The sequence below is a fragment of the Styela clava genome, chromosome 11 (genome assembly GCF_964204865.1).
Source record: "Styela clava chromosome 11, kaStyClav1.hap1.2, whole genome shotgun sequence".
Classification (NCBI taxonomy): Eukaryota; Metazoa; Chordata; class Ascidiacea; order Stolidobranchia; family Styelidae; genus Styela; species Styela clava.
The window spans coordinates 13,252,230-13,269,474 of record NC_135260.1 but is presented as its reverse complement, the minus strand read 5'-3'; the positions used below and the strand labels follow the sequence as shown (position 1 = coordinate 13,269,474).

Below are 17,245 nucleotides of genomic sequence, written 5' to 3'. Positions count from 1 at the left end.
ATAAAATGACAACAAAAAGATTAACATTGACTACCACGAATAATAGTTTCACACATTTCATGCACATTCAATCGATGTTTTTGTGCATATAAACGATTATAACACCATTGATACTCGCGAGTTTTCCTTTTCTCTCGAAATTAATTTTCGTTTTATTTCTAACATTTCTCACATTTGTTTCTCTCCGGAAATACCTCATTTATGAGAAAAATTCGCTACGTGGATACAACTGATTGCGAATTAAATAATGGTCGAAGATTAGTAAGTATATCCTTGAAATAGGCATACCAAATCTTCACCAAGCGATTACAGAGGGAGGCGAGCTACACGAAACTCTGGAATGTAACAGACCTCTTACGGAGTTGTAAATTGTACGATTAAAGCACTTACCGGTATTTAATTTTACCGTAAAACCCACGCTGGAAAACCCGTGGCTGACCGCCTCAAGCTCCTTAGACTTTCTTTTTGGTAAGTTGGTTACTGATTACACTATAGGACTATAATATTATTATTATACACTTATATGGGCATCCCGAACAATTTCTAATTTTAAATAAATGAAAATTCAACAAGGACATATCATAATTAATACACAGATGTTATTTAGGGAAGACAACATGATCGTACAATTCCGCCCGATGTTGGCCAGTGAGATGATAAATGAATACTTCCCGTGTATTCGATCAGTCAACTTTAGCGTATCGTTGTTCTGCAAATTGCAGGGGTGCAAAATATTTCCGTCCAGTTATATGCTCACAAATATTGCTTTTGACATTCGTGGTTACAATAAAATGACTGTTAATACGACCATGTATTTGGTGATTTCGAAAATCTGTGAGATGCTGCTGGACGTTTCTTCTAATTCAAAAAATAATGGCCTAGTTTTACATTCGTTACAAAAATCGTATGGGGTATCAGAACTTTCTGAATGGCTTCAATAAATTCGCTAAGGAAGGAACAAATCCCGTCAAACTGGCACTAGAAAATCGTGTACTTTGGTCACAATTCATCGGTGTCATTGACAGTCACATGACCACTCTCGTTTGAAGAAACGCACTGGGTTGTATCTGGTTTCAATAACGCCGCCAACTGTTTTTGCGGGAGAAGCGGAATCGACGTGCTTGTATAATAATCACATTATAAACAAGAATTTTGCCGTTAATGCGAAAGCTTTGTCTCATATGTATGCACCACATGGGTTAGAATTCCAGCAAATATCATTATGTAATGCAAAATTGGGTTACAAAAGTACTAGTAGGCAACTTATTTGTCAACTTAATACTCGCGCGAAATTAATTGTCAACTTTGAATTTTTGCCTTTCAAAATCGGAAAAAAGTGCTAAAGTCCCTAAAAAAAGTTGCGAAAGTGCTTCTCACTTTTCGCAAAAAAGTGCGCTAATAGTGAGCACTGGACTGTTATAGTTCTTTTCATATATATTCAAAACTATAATTCATTTTATAAATGGAAAAGTGGGGCTAATGATCAAAAATAAAGAATTAGGTGCGGTCCGAATAAAATACTCTAAAGGTCCGGATTCGGACCGTGGTCCGCCAGTTGAGTAGCCCTGCTTTAGGCCACAGAGAGCAGTTTAGAATCAGGCTGTACATCAATACGTCTAATAACTATAATATGTTAAAATGGAATATATAACATATATACAACAACAAACCACCCGTGTGGTCTCCAATCGTGATGGTGGTATACATTCAAAACCCGGAAGCTTTAGAAAAAGACGACTTCAAGGACAGAAAATGTCGTTCAAAGAAGAACCGGAATCCGAAAGTCAAAACTTTTCATTTCCTTCTGCTATATATGAAGAACGAAACGCAACTGAAAGACATGGATACCAAACGGAATTATATGGCCATGGAAGGTTAGATGTTTCGCAAACAATTTTCTCTTATTTGAATATATCCGGCCTTACTTTGTTTTAACGTCACATCTTAATATCCAAAAACGCCTAAAATTTCTCCTGGTTTATGTCTAGTATGAATAAGTATGTTTGTTCAAAATTCTAAAGATATTACAGATTATCATCCCTAGTGTCGTCATTAAAATTATTTTGTCATCAATGTAACAATTGTTCATACACTGGTACAAATATCTAAGAAAATATTGATGTTCTAAACCTCACCTATATATAAATGAATATGCAACGGGTAATAACAGGTGGCCACCATAATACGGGTCTAAACTAGTAGGGGAATCGATTAAGTAATAGATTAGATTTTATAGCACAATACGTACAAGCGAGCAATGTGCTATTTTTTAAAATAAATAAAAGGCACTCTATAATCGGTATTTGAGAAAAATCAAGATGGATAGATTTCAATCATCGAACTGTTATAATTTCTCTCCAAAAAAACATGAATCATGGACAAAGCGCCCACTGATTTGGTGACTGTATACGGACTCGAATTTGCAAAATACAATGCAATACTAGTTGAAAAGTTTGGATCAATACATGCATTATCACTGAATAACGACAAGTTGACTAATGCAGTGGGGTAAATGCAGTTTTTATTCAGCGACTAAGAAATTCCCTTGCGACACACATCTTACTACCAAAATGCTTTGAAAAAAGTCTGTCAAGTGTTCCACTGTACCCCACTTGTGGGGCACATTCGGACAGACCCTGGGCACAATGGGTCAGTCTGTCAAAATTCAACGAAGTATGCCCTTAAAAATAAGCAATTAATCAGCATAATCGTCTAAAGAACAGGGAGACTTCAAATTTGTAGATTTAATATTTTTGAAATCAATGTTCAACTGAAATAGTTCAGATATTTTGACAAATATTTCGCAAACAAATTTGATTATTTCCTTCTGATCTGTTTCTGGAACTAAGCAAAAGCATGTTCCGGCCACGGAAATTGGATGATTAAATGTCCTTCAAACTAAACAATCTTATTTTCACGGTGACTCACCCCGAATAATAGTAATTTGTCAAATGAAACTTCACAGCACCTATTGGATCGTTTGTAAAATTTTTATTACTTGGCAATTAACAACCTCCGAAAATATTTCATCTGAAGATTTAGATGAAAAATACCACTGAGAAATAAATCCTTTAAAACAGTGGTCGGCAACCTTTTTCAAGTGACGGACCGGTAAAGCCTGACCAAACTTTTGGCGGACCACCTTTATAGAAACGAACTAAGCCTATGCAATAAATTATACGCATTAGGAAATTTATGTTGACAATATACTAAAAACGATGGTGATGCTATTTAATGCGATATCTGTATTTATTTGATGGCCATTGTTGCCATATTCGAGATATGGTCGACATTGACACACGTAACGCGTTTCTTACATCCAGCCTACTTCGATATTTCGTTTTTGTAGTTATCAATATTGAAAATCAGGCCTCACATTAATAAGATTCCGGAAAAGTTAACGATGCCTGTATCATTTTGTTGTGGAGATCTTATTCGGACTGATGAGAGACACTCGCATACGGACGGAGGGGAAACAACCGACCCAGCATTATTGCGGCATACTGGCATGGCAATGGTTTATGAAGTCATGTTCATGTTCAACTTCATGTTCTTGCGGCCAAATATACACATTTCCGGTAGCGCGCGTGCCGCAATATTTCCGCCTTCGAGCAATTGCTACATTAATTAAACTTCAAATTATGGCGCATTCGCATTGCTGACCTTCTATTGCTGTGTTGAAATTCTGTCCCAATGAGATGTGTATGTGGCGTTTTTTTAAATATATTATCCAACAATACATTGTTTTTATTTACTTATTATCAATGTGAAAGATGATGTTTTTATGGCAACTTGTCGTCTATAGGATGATCTGACAAGCGAGTACGAAATTTAGTCTAAGTGTAATGCATTTTAGATGAAGTGCTCAAGGCCATATGTTCTTCCGAACGTGCACATTACACGTTTTGCAATGTCGCACAGATGAGCTGTGGTGCAGTCCCGGGTCTCGGGGTCGAATTTTCGACGACTCGTTTCGTAACGAGTTTAACATTGAAACCCTTAACAACTGCGATGCTGACTGGCCATATCGAGCAAACTAGTTTTGGAATGCGCAAGAAAGAAAATATTTTTCAGTTCAAGCACTTTGGAAAGCTCGACCCTCGTCGCTCCCGATTCCCAGACATTTTTAAAATCAAAATTAACTCGAACGACATACAACTGACGCTACTTGTTACATAACAAGCGCCGTGCAGCAGCACTTGTCACCACATAAATCCGTGTAGAGAGCTAGAGACAATAATAAATTTGGGATTAATTTTTGTTTTATTTATTGAATGTCGGGTCGTTCAAGGGACGCAACAAACTAGCTCGCGGGCCGCCTTTGGTTCCGCAGTTTGCATACCCCTGGTTTTGGTTTTGTTTGGTTTACTGTTGGGTACTGTTTTTTAGTCGTAGGGTTTGTGGTTAGATTCTAGAGGTTTTATTACAGCCTTGTCTGTTTTTGTATCACCCCTCTGCGGAACGGCAGTAACCTTTCCGTGGACGGCGATGGGCCGCGGCCCGGGGGTTGCCGACCACTGCTTCAAAAGAAGTTGAAATATCATTGAATCTTAGTCAGTGCTGGGTTCAAAAATTTGAAAATGGGGTTTCTCTTGTATCGACTCACCAACAACAGGTTCTACGGAACGCCAAATATAATCGTAATCGTTAACTACGGTGTTGCATTTGTTTAACGTCTAAAACAAGAACGCGTTCATTCCAATAACGTGTTCGCACGAACCCGCTGAATCGTACCACGAATATTAATTGCAATTATATTTTCGAGTTTTCTCAAGATATATTGCTTCGAGGTCCCACTTTACAAAACTAGGTTCCAAAATCACAACTGAAAGAATATTATTTTAGATATTTCAATATGCTTTGTATGAATAAAAAAAGCGTAATGCCCATAAAATCAAACAAAAACAACGATAACATGCGCAGCAAGTTTTTGATATTATGACGGTATACAATTGGCACGGATATAAATTAAAGGAAAACTCGATCACGCCGTGAAAAATTTTGTTTCATTTCCGAAGCTAATTTTATTTTAACCATAACATATGAATTTACTCATTTCTTCGGACTAAATTAATTCATAACGATGTCAATAACGTTCGGGATAAAAGCTGTCAATGTTCATATATCTCAAGTTTAGTAACGTTTCATGTCAGACATCTTTTTATATAAAATATATTGTTGACATATCATTAAAAGTTGTATGTTTATATATGGGTCGTAAAAACAATTCCTCGCATAATTTGATGAAAGATATTACAAGGTCTGGTTCAGATTTTAATCAAAAGGGTGAAGAGCCTTTTTTAAACCAAATAAAACAATGATTGGAAATTAGAGCTTTACTTGAAGTATTCACTTAATTGCCGCTGTATGGAGTATCGTTACAACATTTGCGCTGGCGCTCCCAGTACTGTTATTCAGCTTCATGACCAATATCAAGAGTTGTAAATATGACTGGTCTCAAACTTGTTTCGGGATGCGTCATTTTTCTCACCAATGAAGTGTTGAGTCACATTGGCTTAAAACTTCGATGGTTAACAGCAGCAGCAGGGGAACGTTTTTTAAATAAATCCATTTCTTCAAATTGTTTCTGATTCTTACAGGACTCGATATTTAACCTAGAACTTTGCTGTTTACTTATAGTAGGACACTTTCTAGTTCATTTCGCACACTTTTCCTCAGTGTTCCTCAAAAAACCCTCATTTCTTGAAAACTTAGCCGACCTTTCGTAAACCAAAAGTCCTGGATAATTAAATAGAGTCAAATTCTAGAAAATAAATTTTCCGTGGTAACCTACCTTCAAAATAGATAGTAAATATGTAAAGTATTCTAAACAAAGTATATCAAACGAACAATAAAATCGGTGACCCAAAAGTATTTACGGTAGATATGTTTCGGATTGTGACATAACGAATCACTGATAATATGTAAAGCATTAATAAGCGTTCTTGCGGCATTGCGACAAATTTTGTTACTTCGTCCGAGTTCTCAACTTTCATTTGATGGCTTTCAACTTATTCCCACTTCCACGATGAAGCGATCGCATAAGACCATACAAAAGTTAAAAACAATGCGTTCCAGGCCTGCCGAAATCTACGTTACTATTCTAAAAGAAACATTCTATTATAGCCTATGTCTGAATATTTATTTGCTTCATTGTTCTATAATAAAATGAGTAGATAATTATAAGTCCTAAGAACCGTCAAATAATGTAATATTTGCGTCGTTGCATTATTTCGTTGAGAAGTTGATCCACTGAATCTCTGCGAAATGTTTTAACATTGTATTTTAAAATAAGCTTGAACCATATGGCGAACCACGGCCTCTCGCCCGGTTACCATTCCATGTCGGGTATGGGATTAGTCAGTTATTTGTCTTCGGTACCATGGACTTGCTGGTGGAGGAAGGCGTATCTGATCAGCGGTTACGTGAATCACCCTACGGTGGCGAGGAGTCCAGCAATCCTCTCGCACATAACTATCCCCGCGTGGGACTCGAACCTGCGAACCCATACAGAGTAATTAGAGATGCGTTGGCGAGCGTATTCCTAACGCTTAGGACGATTAGTAACTCACCCATAATAATACTAATTCTTAAAATTTTGCACTGCCTTCGAGGTCATTTTGTGATAATTTTTATCACCTGACAACTTTCGAAAATACTTCATTTGATGATTTGAACGAAAGATACCAATCTGAAGATGGAATCTATTATGAAGTATTGTTGCCACATTTGTGCTCGTACTCCCAGTACCGTTATTAACCTTCATGGCCAATATCAAATGAATTATGAATATGATTAGTCTCAAACTTGTTTCGAGGTGCATCATCTTTTTCACCATTGAAGTGTGGCCTCACTCAGCTTATGTAACATAAATCATTGAGACACATAAGCTCATAACATAGATCAGGGTTGTCCAACCTTTTTGGACGAAGGACCACATTTAGTTTACGAATGATTGCGCGGTCCACTTGACATGGTAGTTATATTCTAGTTTCACCGACTACAGCAGATCAAAGAAAAAACAAACAAAGCACCTAAATTATAAGAACAACGAAAATACGAAGATACAGTAAAGTCAAAAGTTTTAACCACACATAAATATTTATGGGAAGTATGGCACTGCGTTTATCCGACAAGTCTGTCAATCATAGATGCAATGGACGATGTAGAAATGCGGAGCAAATTTTTCACGTGGCTGTCAGAAATTAGTGTTTCACGGGGGATTTTCCTTGTTCATCCATGAAAAAAATTGCTCGTAGAAGTGAATGCTGTCAAATATTGAGGTCATAAAACTGCCTCTTCTAGCTTCACAGAAAAAATACAGGAAAACAGATTGAAATACATGGCAGAAGATAAAAATAAATTTAAACATGTCTCACTAACAATAACGACCATAAATGGACATAAAAGAAGCTTTCGATATCTAGGTGGTGCTTCTCGTGCGTTTGAACGACATTTTTTATTAGAGGTTTCAATAAAGGCTCAGATTTGTGAAAGACATTGGGATTCGAATAATACCACGCGGGCCACTCGGAAACCTTCGTCGGGCCACATGTGGCCCGCGGGCCACGGGTTTGACGACCCTAACATAGATGGTCAACAGCAGCAGCCAGAGCAGCTTTATCAAATTTATTCATTTTTTAACATTTTTCCCCGATTACTATGATACCCTATACTTCATCTAGACATTGACCATTGCTGTTTAAATATAGCAAAGCACTTTCTAGTTCATTTCGCACACTTTTCCCTCAGTGTTCCTTAAAAATTCATTACTTGGAAACTTTATGTAAACATAAATTGAATAGAATCAAATTCTTTGAAATATGGAAAGTAGACTATTCTAAACATATCGAACGAGCATTAAAATCGGTGACCCAAAAGCGGTTATGTTCAATATGTTTCGCATCGTGATATAGCGAATTACTGATAATATGTAAAGCAATAATTAGCGTTCCTGTGGTATCGCGACAAATTTTTTTACCTCTCCCGAGTTATCGACTTTCGTTTGTTGGCTCTCAACTTATTTCCACTTCCACAATTAGGCGATCGCATCAGATTATACAAAAGGTAAAAATAACGCTTCCCAGGCCTGTCGAAAGCAAAGTTACTATTCTAAATGAAAGATTCTACTATATCCTACGTCTAAATATTTATTTGCTACATTGTTTTATAATAATAAAATAAGTTGATATTTATAAGTCAGACAATGTAATATTTGTGTCGTTGCATTATTTTGTTGAGATGTCGGAAGCAACAATAACATCAGAGCATTGAGAATTATTCAGACGTGATGTCACGTTCAAATCAATCAAAGCATTCCTAATGTCATGAAGGTCTTTTGCTGATGAATATGGTGTTGACGTATACACTCCGATCAACCGAATCCCTGCAAGATATTAACTATGTTTTTATTGACATTGTTTTTTAAAATATCACATATTTTATATTGGTATGAATTGATCAACAATAAGTGGCATACCATTTCAGATATTATGTTGCAGTAGATGATAATGGCAGCTGTTATCTTGTGCATGACTGATTGCCCTGGCAGCACAATACTCAAAACCACATTTCAAAGTTTTACTTCGATTTCAGTTAATTCTCACGCCATTCTCGCATTGGAGTCACGTTCAGTTGAACAGGAAAAGCCATACCTCAAATAATCATCAGACCAAGATCTTTTCTTGGATGACATATTTAACAAAAAAAATCCTCGGAATTACAAAGAGTTTTTGCAGAAAAGAAACGTTGAACCTATCTGAAAATTGTGGTGCAACCTTAGATACCAGTACGTCGGGTCGAAATGACTTGGAGGTCATTTGTAATATTTTTTTTAGCTTGACAATTGACTACTCTCGAAAACATTCCATCTGGAGATTTAGATGACAGATACCAGACTGAAGAAGGTACCTATCAAGAAAAGTTAAATATAATTTGATCTTATTTGCAATTGGGTATTGAAGAGTTTTCTAAAATTGCCGCACCCCATTTCGAAGGGCAAGTGTTCTCATATTCATTTATTGAAGTATTCCATTAGTTTAGCACGTATACTTCATACATCAAATACGTTCATAAATACTTGCCTGAGACCAGTCTACATTCTCTTTTGGTGTCAAACCACATTTGTCATAAATGAACTAGGTTGGATGGCTATGGACATCTATAACCACAGTAATGTACGCTGTTAGAAATAGGCTGCATGTCAACATAATGCAGTTTATACAACCTTCTTCCAGCAAGATTTTCAGAATTATATCGTCAGATGTAAGTCATTCCATATAGATATCAGACGGGATAGGAAATGACGTTTTCGGGGATACTACATGATTTCTACAGCTTTGTTTATAATTCTCTTCCATGTACTGTTATATATCTGCACATTTTCTAGGTGTACTTTACAGTTGTAAAGTTTTGGGTTTTCGCAAAAAAACGGCAGAATATAATTCAGAAAATGAAAATCACTCTGAAATTAACGCCTTTCGAAATCAAAATCACGGATATAAAACCTATAGTTACGCCATGGAAAATTCTGTTGCATTTCTGATGCTAATTTTACATCAAGCATATATATGTTTGCTCATTTGTTCAACTAAAGCTAATTCATCACGAGTTTATTAAAATTTGTGATAAAGGCATAAAAGCTTTCAAAGTTCATATGTATATCCTGAATTGAGTTAAGTAAATATTTGGGTGAAATACATACTCTTGACATATCAAAAGTTTTATCTGTATTGCAAAAAAAAACAATTCGTAGCATGAATTGGTGAGAGATATCACAAAGTGTGGTTCAAATCATTATCAAAGTAGTGCCGATTAACGAGAGGAAATGTATATAAGAAATCCGCTTTGAACAAATCAATGAATCGCCGTGGTTATGAATATTATTGGTCCAAAAATTTATTCGGAGTGCATCATCTTTCTAATCAATACAGTGTGACTTCGTTTAACTTATTTAATATATACTGCAACAAAGACATCGAGAGCGAAATCATTGAGGGTCATTGGTCAAAAATTTGGGTGGTCAACAGCAGCAGCCTCAGTCAAGGCAACTTTATTACATATTCTTATCGATACCACCGATGTGGATTGCTTCGGCGTTGAGACTTGAAAATGTTGAATGATTAGATAACGGACTTTGTGGTGAGTTACGCGTCAAAATAATTTGTGTCCCAATTGTATGATTGTCACCTCATGTGAATACATCATTAATCATTTGCTCCAAGATATATATATATATATGCAAAAATTGCAAAGTAATGAAATGGTCAAGGAAGAATCGTACTTACGTCTTTTTCTGTGATGATTGCCGATGAATCAGTCCAACCTTGCTGGGATCCACATACTGATGGTACACGGCAATCACCGCCAAGTCCTGTTTACAACATTTATTAAAAGTATTGTTTTGTTGAATTATTATTGTTGTTGAGATTGTCATTGAGACAAATTACAGCATTTATTCACCAACTAAACCAATCGTTTTTAAATTCCGAAATGTGTATACATTTCAAATATACAATAATACCTCGGTAGCCTAACGACTCGATTACCGAACAAAAATTCTACTGTACTCGAACAAAAATTCGGTGCTGACCACACGAGAACGACGACGTCACCCAAACTGCGCATCTCGGCTGCCTCTTGGTCATTCAACAAGAAAGCGGGCACAAATATATGGACACGACCGTCAAACCAAAGTAATACGAGTATGCAATCTTTCGCAGTAGACCAGGGGTCCGCAACTAGTTTTTAGCGCGACCAAAAAAAAAATTTCTAACTTCTCGCGACCCAAGCATTTGGTAAACATGTAATTAGTAATCGATTTTAAGACTATTGTCGACACTAGCATTTTTTTTGCACAAAATTATATGAAACTTATCTCATAAAATTGTGAATAATAGCGTTTATTATGACTAATGCAAATTATTAGCTTTGTGTATAATACACAACATATCAAATCGAGGTTTAATTTGGAAGACGGCAACTCGAAGATATTTTTCTGCCTCTAGCCTTGATCTGTAATTGTATTTTATGTATGAAAACGCTGATAGGCGGAAAAAATGTATTGGTTTTTTAATGAATTTTGGATGCTTTGCTGTAAGATACACGTGAAACCAATCTTTATACATTATTCGCTGTTATTCCGCTTATATTTAGGGTTTGAGTGATGTATTTCTATCCGATGAGGGTAAGAAGATGAGGTATTTGTCGGGCGTTGATCCCCACTGCAATAAGTGCTCCGTACGGAGCCTCAGGGCTCCGCGAGCTATTCGTTCACTTAAAAAACTGACTTGGTTAATTTTGTATCTGTGAAGAAGCATTAACGTCACTAATAAAATTTGACGGCAGTGGTGTCGAAATGTGGTAGTGATTCAAATATAGCATTATCTATAACAAGGGCGCAGCAGCCATGGTTTTCTAAAAGGGAGGGGGTTCAGAATAAAAAATTCCCGAGCAACACTCATCGCTTAATCCATAGCCGACCCGTGAATTTAAAATGTCTTGTCATATCAATTCAATTGTGTTCATCGTTGCTCGCCTTTGAGTTGACTAATATACTACACTACAGCGACCATGAAATACTTGTTAAACCGTCTACTAGCAATGAATGGATTGAAATCGTATTTTTGAGTTGCTCTTTCAGCACTTAGGATTATCGCAATGTTTCGTTGTTAAGGGGGAGTTTGCAGTTATGAAGCCAATTTTATTTGATATTTTCATATCGAATTCGGTCTATACATGAATGTATCAGTGATTTCTAGCTGCAGTGATGGGACAAATATCGGCCGACACTGTAACATGATCAAACTTTCATTGGAGGGTTTATTAAATAAGGGGTCGGCAAACCACAGCCCGCCGGCCGGATTCGGCCCGCGACGCTTCACTGAATTATATTAACAAAACCGCTTTATTGACGAATATATTTTTTACGTGACAAAATTTGTTTTGAGAAACTAAATTATACTATAACCTAACAAGTATATAATTCCCAATCACTCGTTTATTGAGCCTATAATTGATTATAATTAGAGAAATGGCAACAGAACGTAAAAAAGTTGATGCTGAGCGCAAATGGTTTAATGTCGCTGAAAATATTCAAATGATCAGTCTTCGCGCACTGCTTGAAATTTCTGGGGGAATGTGATTCATTGGCCATTTCTTTTGTTTTTAATTTTCTTAAATACGTGCGGTCCGCCAATGACTTGCAACCTTTATTTTGGCTCGCGAACAACAAAAGTTTGCCGACCTCTGGTTTAGACTTTAGAGTCAGTGAAGTTATACAGTCATCCCAACTCAAATCCTCGACCCACTGCCCTATCTCCCTCCACTTTCCTATTCTCGACCCACCGCCCAATCTCCTTCAACCTTCCTATCCTCGACCCACTTTCCCATCTCCCCCAACCTTCCTATCCCCTTCGACCTTTTTATTCTCAACTCATTTTCCCTATCTCCCTCAATTTTTCTACCCTCCACTGCACTATCTGCCTCAGATTTCCCACCCTCGACCCACTGTCCGACCTCTCTCAACTTACTTATCTTCGACCGACGTCGCTATACCGCTCAGCACCTAAGCTAACGTCGCTACAATTACGACTCGACCGTCAAAATGAACTTTACCATCTTGCGACCAACTTCCACGTGTTATACTGGTCGAGTATGCCAATGAGATGATTCAATCGTACTTTGACAAATCTTGATTGACGGCATTTGTAAATGTAGGCTGGAATCTCAATTGGTAATCAATAACCATAATTAGTGGCGTAAAAATGTGCTACTAATTAGGCTACTGATGGCATCGGGTTTGGAGTCACTGTTTTTAATAATTTTAACAGGCCTTTCGATATTCACATATCTGAGTTCCTTTTCAAAAACTCATTTAATGTCGCCTATATTTCCGTACAGGGCAAAACGATGAGCAAATAATCAAATATTTGCACGCTTGGTATTTTTCAACGAATTTTCTGCCATATCCTGTTGTATATACAAATTTCTTTTACGTGGCTGAGAAGGCTGAATAGTCAAAAACAGTCAAAAATATAAGTCGCTCAGTGAGTGTAATCCCTTCCAAACTATTTTTAAGCCATGAAATAAATGTTTTGTCGTAGCTAGCGTTGCCAACTGCCCTTTAATTCAGCTTATAGTCCGAAAATTGAGCTTATCTTATCTGAAACTTAATGAAGTTGCAAAGGACGCAGCTTCTACTATAAAATGTCGAAGAAAAATACTTCATACGAACCAGAGCACTATTGCCTATTTCGGATCCCCATCATATTGTCACAAGACTCACGACATGGCCAATGAATAATAAGGGCATAAAACGGCTTGTTAAAATTTGAAAACTGTCATTCCCAATAAGAAACCATCAGTAGCCCAATTAGTAACACATTTTTAAACTGCCAATTATGGTTATTGTTTACCGTTTGAGATTCCAGCCTACATATTATACGAAAGCCATCAATCACATTTGTCGACGTACGATTGAATCATCCCATTGGCATACACGACCAGTATAACCCGTGGAAGTTGGTCGCGAGATAGTAAAGTTCAGTGTGGCGATCGGGTCGTAAATAAAGCGCCGTTAGGTCTGGTACTGAAAAGTATGGCACTGTAGGTCAAAGATAGGTATTTTGTGGCAGGTACGGCGGTGGGTCAAAGATAAGTAGGTTTCAGTAGGTTGAGGTATATAGGGCAGTGGTTCGGGGATGCGAAAGTTGGAGAGATAGGGCAGTGGGTAGAGGTTAGGAAGGTTGAGAGAGATAGGGCAGTGGGTCGAGGATAGGAAGGTTGAGGGAGATAGGGCAGTGGGTCGAGGATAGGAAGGTTGGGGGAGATAGGGCAGTGGGTCGAGGATAAGAAGGATGAGGGAGATAGGCCAGTGGGTCGAGGATAGGAAGGTTGAGGGAGATAGGCCAGTGGGTCGAGGATAAGAAGGTTGAATGAGATAGGCCGGTGGGTCGAGGATAGGAAGGTTGAGGGAGATAGGCCAGTGGGTCGAGGATAGGAAGGCTGAGGGAGATAGACCAGTGGGTCGAGGATAGGAAAGTTGAGGGAGGTCGGGCAGTGGGTAGAAGATAGGTAAGTAGATGGAGATAGAGCAGTGGGTCGAGGACAGTTTTCGAGTGAGCGAGTAGCTCGCAGAGGCCCTAAGTGTCTTTAACAGAGTCTTGAGGGTCCGTACGGAGCATTTTGAAAACCTAAAGTCGACTTAGTAGGATATAACAATGCGAACAACAAAGTAACAAATGTTTCCTCGACTTTTGATATCTTGAATTCTTCCTCTTGAATCTACACTCTACCATTGCAAAATTATTGGTACTCATTTCAAGAATTAGGACTTATTTATTTGATTAGGACTTATATTTACCAAAACACAACTAAAAACTTACAAACAACACGCAAAAATTGCCAACACGAGATAATATTCACAACCACGAAAGACTGTCTGAATGGCAAAAGTATCTGAGCGCTTCTGAAACGTTTATTGTTACTTCAATTTTGCACTTATGCTGATTGGCCAATGTTACGACAGCAAATAGGGAAGTGTATACACGGGGAAACATTCATAATTATAATCAGAGATTTAAAAAATTGTTATACATAAATATGCTACACAGACGCAATGCTTATATTTATGGAAAATTTAAATTGTTTCGCGACCCAGAGCGGAGGGCTTCGCGACCCAAATTTGGGTCGCGACCGCGTAGTTGCGGACCCCTGCAGTAGACTAACGGTAAGGCAGTCTTAGGAACCGCCACAAGGTTTGCAATTTGTGATGACGTCATCGCACACAGAAAACGAATTACATAGAACCCAGAGAAATGTGCTCAAACGTACAGTAACGATTACAAATTTCTATCTTCACTATGTACACATTCAAACAAATAATATTATTTAGGTACGCGTTATTTTTAATATTTTGGGTATTTTGGAATGCGTGCGAACGAATTCAAATGATTGCCATTGTTTCTCATGGCAAAAAAAGTTTCGGTTCTCCAACGAATCGGTAGTCAAACAATAATCAGGAACGGATTATCTTCAACTACCGAGGTATCGATGTATATATATGCTTATAATAATAAGGTTTCTTAACAGGGCTCATTTTATTGAATTTGAAAAATTGAGCAACTGGGAAGATTTTCGGATTGTCGAATTGCCCAACTAACGACGCGTGCCTGCGATACCGGTTATTCTGTGCAGTTATGCATTCTCTCTTTTCGTAATAAATTGAAAAGTATATGAAGGAGCTTTCATCCTCCATTGCTTACCCGATTCAATGACTTAAGGCTAAAATTAGTAATTAAAAAAGAGCCAAAAACGCACCCATAGCAAATCCAAACATACAGGCTAGCAGTGCTAATGTAGTCTTCATCTCGTCGTCGCCTTGCGTGCAAAAGTATTTAAACTTAATCGATTGACATTAAAAAAAGTTAGCATGAAAGAAATATATAAAGTTTAAATGATCTGGTACAATCCTAAATGCTAAAATTACTGCGAGACTGATCGCTTAATGACTCCGTGATGCGCCATAGTCGAATACAATATTTGCAACGAATCACGTTTGCTCTTGATAACCTGTAACAAGTGTATAATATATTACATGCTATAAAATTGTCAGTATTGCCTCAAGGTTTTATATAATATTACTGAAGCGGAAAGTATATTAATGAAAATTTAAGCCTGGAGGCGGAACAAAAAAACAAATTTACTTACGATGGATAATCATTAGTGGGAAATCTTCTCTGCTGATTTGTGTATTGTGCTAACTTAAAAATTACTATAATGTTTGGTATGATGAGTTTTTGAACGAGTAATAAACTTTCGGCATAGTTGATTACTTATTGATCGCAAAATTAATGTTGTTTTTAGCAGTCATCATTCTCAAACGTACATTAGTTCTTATGGAATTCCTCCTCAATTTTCAAGCATTAATACTGTTAGTCAACTCCTTATTGCACAAGCTCGAATTTTCATTAACTATCGCTACATCTCTCAAAATATCACCAGTTGATAAACTATATATGTGTGGGTCGTAATCTATATTTTGCACACATGGATATTTGCCAAATAACATTCTGTACAAAATAAGGTCAAAGTACCTAACGCTTTCCTACGACTTCATGTGCATTGTACTGTAATATGATCTTATTTTGTGAATAATGTTATCACCGCAGATTGCAAAAATTGTATTGCACAATGGCGGTATTGTCTCTTATCAACAAGCCTATTGGTTTACTCTGCAATGTCAACAGTATCGTCTTGTTTTTTAAATAATGTTATCCCGGCAGATTGCAAAAGTTGCATTGCACAACAATGGTATTGATAGGGTTGCCAACTTTGAATAAAATACACTATGATACATATCTCAAAGTTTTGAATTGATTAACTGCTAAACTCTAAATATAAATAGAAATCAAAACAAACTACTTGTTATGGATCTTCGGCAAATGCAGCGCCAGTCAGTCTAACTTTATATACGCGTGTGTTTCGGGGACGAAAGGCACAAATAAAACTACTTACTACCAATTGCCACTAGTTGCTTTGTATTCTGTAAGCGGCTTGGTTCTATGCTGGTATTTTTCTGAATCAAAGCAATTTTTTCTCTACAACTCCCAAATATTGAATTTTTATCTAAATCAAACATTTGTTGTTGTTCACTTTAAAAAAGATCTAAAGCCGTCATTTTTGCGGGTTACAACGCAATCTACATTTGTGATATATAAGTTAGTTTACTATATATCCCAATATATAATCGTGTGTTGGTATGCAACTTTAACTTACCTCCTATATGAGTTGGAAAACTTTTAGGAATGGGATACTGTCCTCCGGCCTTCTTATTCTCGACCCATCGCCCTATTCCTTCGGCCTTCCTATCTCCGACCCACGTCCCGATCTTCCTCAGCGGTCCAATCCTCGACACACTCACTGCCTTATCCTCCCAGCTTCTCTATCCTTGGCCCACTGTTCCAAATTCCTAAACTCGACCTACTGCTTTGTTCCACTCAGCCTTCCTATCCCCTTGTTATTCTCGGCTCCGTTCCAATTCCAGCTGCGCATTACTCACGTCGTGACCATCAAGTCTAACATTCTCTGTTTCTTTGTACTGAGTGATATAGAAGTTTTCTCGAATCCCCGGGGTATTATTTATTTGAAATGATGTAAGAAGAATTGTATACACTACATATATTTTACTGATGAGATACCTGCCCAACCTGGGCTACTCATAAATATGGTTGAGGTTGTAATTCTC

At 37.3% G+C, this 17,245-nt stretch overlaps 1 long non-coding RNA gene across 1 annotated transcript in view; it reads right to left on the bottom strand.

Annotated features, from left to right (window-relative positions):
• LOC144429824 (uncharacterized) overlaps window positions 1-15,512 on the bottom strand; it is a 100,614-nt gene extending 85,102 nt beyond the window's left edge. The window contains exons 1-2 of the long non-coding RNA XR_013479092.1: window positions 15,319-15,512; window positions 10,287-10,372 (exon numbers count right to left, since the gene is read on the bottom strand). This is a non-coding gene — a long non-coding RNA (uncharacterized LOC144429824). The remainder of the gene's footprint in view (window positions 1-10,286; window positions 10,373-15,318) is intronic.
• Between the last annotated feature and the right edge of the window lie 1,733 nt (window positions 15,513-17,245).